The sequence below is a fragment of the Syngnathus typhle genome, linkage group LG6, assembly GCF_033458585.1.
Source record: "Syngnathus typhle isolate RoL2023-S1 ecotype Sweden linkage group LG6, RoL_Styp_1.0, whole genome shotgun sequence".
Taxonomy (NCBI): domain Eukaryota; kingdom Metazoa; phylum Chordata; class Actinopteri; order Syngnathiformes; family Syngnathidae; genus Syngnathus; species Syngnathus typhle.
Genome location: NC_083743.1, coordinates 19,819,642 through 19,826,382, shown reverse-complemented (window position 1 = coordinate 19,826,382; position 6,741 = coordinate 19,819,642). Strand labels below are relative to the sequence as shown.

The following is a 6,741-nucleotide window of genomic DNA, read 5'->3' as shown; positions in this document are numbered from 1 at the left end:
AAGGAAACATGGGTCCCCCTTCCCATGGGCTCACCACCTGTGGGAGGGACCAAAGGGGTCGGGTGCAGTGTAAGCTGGGCGGCGGCCAAGGGCAGGGACCTTGGCGGACCGATCCCTGGCTGCAGAAGCTGGCTCTTGGAACATGGAATGTCACCTCTCTGGCTGTAAAGGAGCCCGAGCTGGTGTGCGAGGCAGAAAGGTTCCGACAAGACATGGTCGGACTTGCCTCCACACCCATTTGGGTTCCGGTATAAGCTGGCCCTGGACTCTCTTCCACTCTGGAGTTGCTCACGGTGAGAGCAGGTGTGGGTATACTTATTGCCCTCCGGCTGGGTGCCTTAACATTGGAGTTCACCCCGGTCAACGAGAGACAACCCTAACCTTAACCCTCCGCCTTCGGGTGGGGGATGGGTCTTGACTGTTGTTTGCGTCTATGCACCAAACGGCAGCTCAGAGTACCCACCATTAAGTCCGAGTGGACCATGTTCTGTGCCTCTATTGTTGAGGCAGCCGACCGGAGCTGTGGCCGTAAGGTGGTTGGTGCCTGTTGTGGCGGCAATCCCCGAACCCGCTGGTTGACACCAGCGTTAAGGCATGCCGTCAAGCTGCAGAAGGTGTCCTATCAGGCCTTTTTGGCCTGCGGGACTCCGGAGGCAGCTGGCAGGTACCGGATGGCCAAGCGGTACGCGGCTTCGGCGGTAGCTGAGCGAAAAACTCGGGCGTGGGAGGAGTTTGGCGAGGCCATAGAGAACGACTTCCGGACGGCTTCGAGGAAATTCTGGTCCACCATCCGGCGTCTCAGGAGGGGGAAGCAGTGCACCGTCAACACTGTTTACAGTGGAGATGGCGTGCTGCTGACCTCGACTCGGGACGTCGTGAGTCGGTGGGGAGATTACTTCGAAGACCTCCTCAATTCCACCGACACGCCTTCCATTGTGGAAGCAGGTGTCAAACGGGCACTTTTTATCGAAGTGCCTCCGGCTCCCCGGTAACAGGTTCAATGAGCCGAGGGAGAAGGGACTCGTCCGTAGCTGACCACCCGAGTTAAATTAATTCTACCAGAATCAATCTAATTTCTTTACGACGCCAACCCCTTTCAAGTCATCCGACGCGCGAGCCGAGTAACTCAATTCGAGGCGAGTTGTCAATATGACCGCGCCGTAATGATGGCTCCCTTCGGTTGTTTGATGCTGGTATTACGTTACGGATATTTTTAAGATGCCTTTGTTAAGACCTCAAGGATTCGTTAATTTACTAGAGCGCCCTCGCCCTAGCTGAGCTCAAGATAACTACTTCAAACCAGATCTGACAATTCCTGATGTTAAGGATTAAAGCTGTCTTCACTTTAAAAAGAATTGAACGGATTTAAAGAATGACTATGATAGGGAAATAAACACATTTTAAAGTTGTAATTACCGCATATAAAACCATGCTCGACATAGTTAATACGAAGTAATCGATACCAAATTAAGGTTTAAGAGATTTAATGAATAAGCAAGAAAAAGAATTACAAGTCGAAAAAACAAAATAACAAAACTCACCCACACAGAAAGAGAGAGGAGACTAAAGGTCTAAAACCCTATTTGGTTGAACAAGTCGAGTGATCGGCTCTCCTTTGTTCCAAAATCCGAATTCTGTTTAAAAAAGAGGAAAGGTCTGGCCGTGAGGACCGTAGCCAAATAAGTAAAAGTGGCGACTTCTCCTTTCTGCCCGGGGCGGCTTTTTCCTCGAAGCTCAAAATTTGACAAAGTCCAATTCGAAGACTCTGGAAATTAATTTTAGTAGATTTTGGTTCAATCTCAAAAAGAATGCAAAATCCATCTTCGTTCTTTTACTCCGGGCAGCGTCACGGCCATCGCCCTGATTAGGAAGAAGCGCGCCCGCTCTGTGTCCGGACAACCTATTTATAGGCTTCTGGCATTACCTCATCGGAATTACCTCACCGGTACGTGAGGTGGCCTTTCTGGAAGTTTCTGGAAGTTTCTGGAAGTTTCTGGAAGCTTCGAGAATGTTCCGTAGCTGATCCCTGTCCAGGCCAGCTGGAAACCACTGGTTGTCTTGGCAACCTTGCTTCAAGCAGCAATCACCAGAAACAGATGTTTCCTGTTTTGCTCGTTCTTTACTTTTAGTATTAGCCCTTAATGTCTCCTCTCAACTTAATACATTCAGGTATGGATGGAACACCAATGTTAAATACAGGTTGGACAAAACATTGCAACATGAATCACATATATCTTGTCTAATAAAGATCAATCTCAACACATAATAGTACTTAACACAATAATGGGTTCCTCCAACTTAAACACATATATTGATATTGCTCAAGCTGTTGCATCTTAAAATTATGGCATAGCAAACTCATATTCCAAAATTGTGCGTTGCTACGTGTTTGAGCAGGTCGTGTCCTCCCATTTGCTAACAGTTTAATTTATTAGATTTGTTAATGTAGCACCCCTTTAAACCACTCGGTGTAGAACTTACCAGAGAATGGTGGGTGCTTGGGTCCGGTTTGCCCTCAGGTGGATACCACGAAGGTTCACCTAATTAAGTGAGGTCTGTGAAAACTACCAACCAAACAAACACTAGCTAAAATGAGACCCAGAGCAACTATAACGTATTGGCGAAATTAGAACGAGCCATATTTTAATACATCAAACGAAAATAAATCCACATAGAACAATGACAAAAGACAAACTTCTTTTCACACGTGCACACGGATACACACACGCTCAGAATTTTAGTGTAGTGGGCCCACTCTTGCACACCCCGTACTCACGACGTATGAAATGTCCCTGTCAGTCCGCACCACCCCGTTGCAGGCCTGTTTCCCCGCCTTGCTCACTACTCAGCAAAGCTAAAATTACTTGTCGGTTTTTTGCAGCTTGAGTACGTGGCAATAAACGGTCTCGGTTGTCCGTAGCTTGTGTGCGTGGCAGGATATGGTCTCTGTCGTCGGGTAGCTTGAGTGCGTGGCAAGATATGGTCTCTGTCGTCGGGTAGCTTGAGTGCGTGGCAACGTAGCTCAGACGGTAACCGCGGTTACTACGGCCTTGCTAATTTCCTGTTCCATGCTCGCTCCTCTTGCAACAAAAAAACTTTCCCGACTCGGCAAATCTAAGAGAGTCTGTACGTATCTTAAAACATACCACTGTATTCTTAGCAAACAAATCCTTTACCAACAACACCGTCCATTCCTTCGGAAGGATACCGCATACGTCCGTTCCGCTCAGTCTTCCCCAACTTTTTCCAACATGTCCTCCAAAAAACTCTCCCCAACAACAGCCAATGACATTTGACTATGCAATGCCAATTTGTTTAAATGACCAATGAAATGGTATGAACACAAACACAACCTAACTTGCTTAAACCGACAGTTTACTTTTAAGTTTGGGTGACCTATATTTAAATAAAAAAATAGGATTTATATACTATCATATAATAATGAATATTATGGCTATTACTGTAACAGAAATAGTTAAATAAACTATTAGTCTGTTAATCTACTATTTCACCGGGCTACATTAATTTCCATCAGGTCACCCCTATGTCAACCTTTAACACCATCTTCTGGTGAAATTTTGAACTACTACATGTTTTGGGATAGCCAATGTGCCTGGGCCAAATTCAATACCTAATTTTACACCATCTCGTACCACCATGTCACTTGACACAGGGGCTGGAGACTCTGAGGTGGACTCTCCAATCTCTGGGGTCGAAGTCACTGAGGTAATTTAAAAACTCCTCGGGGGCAAGGCCCCGGGGGTAGATCAAAGTCAAAAAGTCAAAGTCAAAGTCAGCTTTATTGTCAATCTCTCCACGTCACAACACACAAAGAGACCGAAATTACGTTTTCTCTATCCCACGGTGACGAGACATAGTACACGATAGACATACAAATAAGCGACACAATATAAAAAAAAGAAGGCAAAAATTCAAACAATAAATAGTAAGAGTGATGAATAAATAATAAATAAACAGATAACACGATAAATAAGAGGAGCAAAACGGAGCCAGCAAGCATAGCGCAAAAGTACAGGACGCTACGCGGAACGGGGAAGCGAGTTCAGATCCTAACAGCCTGGAGTATGAAGCTGTTGTTGAGTCTGGTGGTGCGGGAGTGCAGGCTCCTGTACCTCTTCCCAGAGCGCAGAAGATCGAACAAAGAGTGAGCGGGGTGACTCACATCACTCACAATCGTAATGGGAGGTGTAAATGTCCTTCAAGGAGGGGAGCGAAGCACCAATAATCTTACCAGCCGTGTTCACTATGCGCTGCAGGGCCTTCAAGTTGTAGTCAGTGCAGCCGCCACCCCAATGCAGCTGGAGAGGACGCTCTCAATGGTGCCACGGTAAAATGTAGTCATGACGGCCGGAGGCTATACAGTCATGCAATAGCATACAAGAAATTTAGGTTCTTTTCTTTAGGATCTTCAGCCGAGATACCCAGGCAGACCATGAAAGAATGTTCATGTTAAAATGTTAGTGGAACTATCCAACTACGCAGAGCCGATGATCCCAAAGATTTGGGGTGAGACAACGTTGAAATTTTTTTTCTTTGCTGACAGTGTCACTTCTTTTGTGGCTTAGCTCTTCTTCATTTCATATCTAAAGTATCGTATCATTTTACCTTGTAGCTTATACTACCCCGTACATGCCATATCATGTCGCCCATACAACTCATGCATGAGATGCGATGGCTGAGATATTTAGGCGATGGGTTGCTACTCCATTGTGCTCTCCACTCAGCATTTCATCAGTCGGATTTTCACACAAAGTATCTCGGCACAACGTGTTGTCAACGCCATATGAGCAAGATGAGGTGGCCGAGAGGTTAAGGCGGTGGATTGCTAATCCACTGTGCTCTGCACGCATGGGTTCAAATCCCATCCTCGTCGAAAGTTAATGTTACATTGTTTTACAGTGGAGTTGAAAAAAAAAATTGAGAAATGTTTGCTCCGGATGTCGAACAAAATTCGATTGTCGAACCTCACGAGAGGACCCGCATGCCAACTGACTCCGTTCATTATTACATTCTCGTTACTCTGAGGATTGCAAGAACTCTAATCATGCCTTCAAAGGAAGCAAGTGGGATCAGTAAAGCCATCCTAAAACACAAAGACGCTCCTAAAGCAATGCAACAGTGAGCGCCCGGCGCGCTGCGGTTGCGCGATCGGACCAAATTAAGCTCCCTGCGCAATATTAAAAAAATATTAAAAATATTTTCTAAATTTTAGCGACCGCGCTGTCACAATAAGGCTAAGCACTGCAGTTGCGCAATCGGACAAAAATGTACAAATGAAAAAATACTTTGAAAAGGTGGCCTTTTTAAATTTAAATTTTAATTTTTTTTCCATTATTTGTAATGGGGAAAACATGATTCGGAATTTGAACGATTCAGTTCTCCAACAGCCTTCTGGAACGGATTGTGGTCAAAAACCGAGGCTCCATTGTATCTGTAATCTGGTTTGTATTTGACTCAATATCGTAATATTTATACTCTTTGGCGGCTCGGTGGAGAACTGGTTAGCATGTCCGCTTCACAGTTAAGAAAGTGCGGGTTCGATTCCATCAACGGCTGTTGCGTGTTGTTGATGATGTCCGTTGTTGGGTCAGGAAAACTAAGATGTGGGGTAACGGTTTGTTCTTTATTGGCAAGATATTGGGTTGTTTAATGGCGGTCAGTACACATGGCACTTCAGCAGATGTAACAACATCCTCCATCTCCAGGTAAGAAGGTTTTATACTGTCCGGAAAAGGCGGGAAAGCAACACCTGATCATTTGGTATCAATGTGTATTGGAGAGTCACTGCTGCATGTGTGTATTTGTGTGCGTGTGTTTGTGTGTGTTGTTGTAAGGCGGACGTAGTTGAGAGCGCCATGAGAACGTTAAAGGGGCGTGGATTGTATATATAAAACCCGCGCCCTATGATGCGGTGCGCCATATGTGTGTTAAACACAGTCGTGGCACACATAACTGAGACTGCGGCTTTTATTACGGTGCCCGTTTTAATCGTGAAAATACGGTAACTTGTCAGCGTTGGTTTACTGCAATTTGACGACAAACCGTAAAACTATTGGACATGGAAAGTATAATTTATTGGCGCGACTAAAGACTTAAATTTATCAGAAAGAGAGGAGTTCGACCTACTAACAAGGTGGCTAGGTCCAAGATCTGCAGAACAGGTGAAAAGGGTTCATGCAGTACCCGCTGGAGGCGTAAAGATGATTTGGGAACGGGTTGAAGAGTGTCACCGTTCCTCAGAAGCAATTGAGGACACACTGCTAAACAAGATAGAGGAGTTTCCAAGGCTAACAAACAAAGATACGAGCCAGCTAAGAGACCTGGGAGACATCTTGTAGGAGCTATTGTTGTCAGGCTTGGATCAGGGAGAGGGCTCGGATGCAGAGTGCAAACAAAAGGTACCGTTTTTTTCCATGTATAATGTGCAAAATTTAACTAATTTATTGTCCTAAAATCTGGGGTGCGCATTATACATGGGTACAAAAGAAAAAAACTTTTTTTTTTTTTTTTTAAATCCGTATATGATACGGAGGCCGCCATTACAGATGCGCTTTCTTCTCTGCTGTTCACTTCAAACACGCTCCATAAGAACCCTATGCTCTCGTATCAGACGCTTGCTCGATCACCTGCTCGTTTGCTGTCACAATGTACCCTGCACAAATCCGAAACATTTCTTCGCTATTGAGGTTGCTAGCGCATGCGCAGTGATACTGACTGGCA

At 45.2% G+C, this 6,741-nt stretch overlaps 1 non-coding gene across 1 annotated transcript; it reads left to right on the top strand.

The window, feature by feature from the left end:
• The first annotated feature begins 4,812 nt into the window (after nt 1-4,812).
• trnas-gcu (transfer RNA serine (anticodon GCU)) lies at nt 4,813-4,894 on the top strand. The gene has a single exon. It is a non-coding gene; the product is annotated as a tRNA-Ser (tRNA).
• Nucleotides 4,895-6,741: the final 1,847 nt, after the last annotated feature.